This window comes from Zootermopsis nevadensis, unplaced genomic scaffold (assembly GCF_977971745.1).
Source record: "Zootermopsis nevadensis isolate Lab colony 2312 unplaced genomic scaffold, Znev_1.0 Znev_ptg000020l, whole genome shotgun sequence".
Lineage (NCBI taxonomy): Eukaryota > Metazoa > Arthropoda > Insecta > Blattodea > Termopsidae > Zootermopsis > Zootermopsis nevadensis.
Window position 1 is genome coordinate 16,729,385 of NW_028259152.1, and position 2,144 is coordinate 16,731,528.

The 2,144-nt window shown below is 38.4% G+C and overlaps 1 protein-coding gene across 1 annotated transcript in view; it reads left to right on the forward strand.

The window, feature by feature from the left end:
- The window catches only part of LOC110829701 (uncharacterized), a 133,327-nt gene that overhangs the window by 62,816 nt on the left and 68,367 nt on the right, over positions 1-2,144 (forward strand). The gene's annotated exons all lie outside the window — the stretch shown is intronic.

A 2,144-nucleotide genomic window follows, 5' to 3' on the forward strand; every position in this document is an offset into this window, starting at 1 on the left:
CTTGATGACGGTCAACATTGGACACAATCCTGCCCCAGTCCATTCACCTACCTAAGATCCATTTTAATATCATTCTCTCAACCAGTTCTCGGTCTTCAGTGTGATCGAAGTTTCTTTACCAACAACATACTTATTCCTTGCCTTCTCCACCTTGGCTACATTCCTAGTCCAACACAGTCCCCTACATTTCAATGTCCTAACTATACAGTTTTTTTCTATAATCTGTGACTACAGAGTAGCCAACATAATGAAGTCTCTTGCTATGATCTTAAATCATAAATTTCTCTCTTGTTTTATCCGTTAAAGTTCCGAGTACTTCAAAAAAACATTTTGTATTTTTAGACACGTGCTATTTTCCGCAGAATACTAGCTCCGTGTTTTAGATCCATACACACAACTGGCTAATAAATTAATACGATATAAACAACACGAAATAATTTTGGATTGCTAGATGATTCGAGTTTTTTGAACTGAATAGTAGTAATATGAAAATGAACAACGATAATTCTGGGAGTTAATTGCGAGTTTTAAATTTGCTAACATCAGCGTAACGTTTCTTACTTGTATTATCTTTCTACAGATTATTATTTTATTCTGAAATTTAAATAGGGCCTCTGAAGCTTATCACATTTCGGACGCAGTGCATTTACATATGGCCGTACGTCTAAGTACGTCACAGTGCGAAATGCACTATCTGTTTTGGTTTTATTATATGTTACAAGAATATTAATAACTTTGAAACATAAAAATACTGATCACAGATCAAATGTCATGTGGTAAAGTTTTAGCCAAACAAAATACAAAATAACTTCTGTAGACGTATTATCTTCAGTCTACGCGTAACAAAAGTCGAAACACATATCTGTACAAGCTGTTATATATTTTTAGGATATCACTCAGTATCAGTATTACTTGTAACGTTGTCTGTCATATCATAATGATTAGAATATAGAATCATGTAAAGTCACGATATGATAAAATAAAATATTATAAATTACTTATTAATAGTGAACATGTGTAATTAAAGTCAAGCTCTGAATACAAGACATACGAGGTGCGATCGGAAAGTTTCAAGACTGCGCCTATAAAAACCCGTACACTTATCTCAGGTATTAAATTCATTCATCACCCTCGAAGTAGTTCCCCTGGGAGTGAACACAACGATCCCAGCGCCGCTGCCAAGCCTGGAAGCATCCCTGGAAATCTTTCTTTGTCAGCCTGTCAAGCACCATCTGCGATTCTGCCTGAATCTCTTCTATCGTCTCAAATCTCCTTCCCTTTAGCTGAATTTTCATCTTTGGGAAGAGGAAGAAGTCACACGGAGCTTAGAAAGGAAGTTGGGGTCGGTTCTTGCAAGATCTTTGAGCTCCTGACAAACGAGAAGTCGATTCTGCTTCTGGTCCTCAGACAGGATGCGTCGCATGTGGAGTTCTTCCTTTAGAATCAGCTGACAGGTCCCATAGCCTATCCCAACAATGTCGCACAAGTCGTTGATGGTACGACGTCGATCTTCGTAACATTTTCGGGCGTTGTGCTCGAAGATGGTCGTCCAGAACGCTCGTCATCATCGACAGAGGTTCGGCCATTTTTAAAACGTGAATGCCACACAAAAGTTTGTGCACGACCCATTGCGGACTCCCCAAATGCTTCCTTTAGCATTTCATAGGTTTCCGTAGCCGTTTTGGCGAGTCTTTGGCAAAATTTGATGCACACGCCATTCCGAAATCGCAGGAGGGTCGGTGTAATGCACTACCAAAACGCCCGTAACTAAGAAACAAATGCTAATTCGATGATGCCGGCTGGCACACTGATTCACTATGAATGTAGGCCGCACCCCCTAGCGGCAGAAGCTCGTACTACATCCGGTTCGCCCTCTATTGACACAGTCTAGAAACTTTCCGATCGCACCTCGTACATTATGTCGTGTTTAATACAGCGTGACTGTACTTCATCTATTTACAGTATATTTAAGCTCTAATTGAACTCTTATGACTTACTGTATGTCTAATATTCAAGTTTTTATATTCGGATTTTGACTTCTGAATTGCACACGTTCACTGTTAATAGACAATTTATATTTTATTTTATAATATCGCGGTTTTATATTTTATGTATATATATATATTTATATTCGTCTTCGAAAT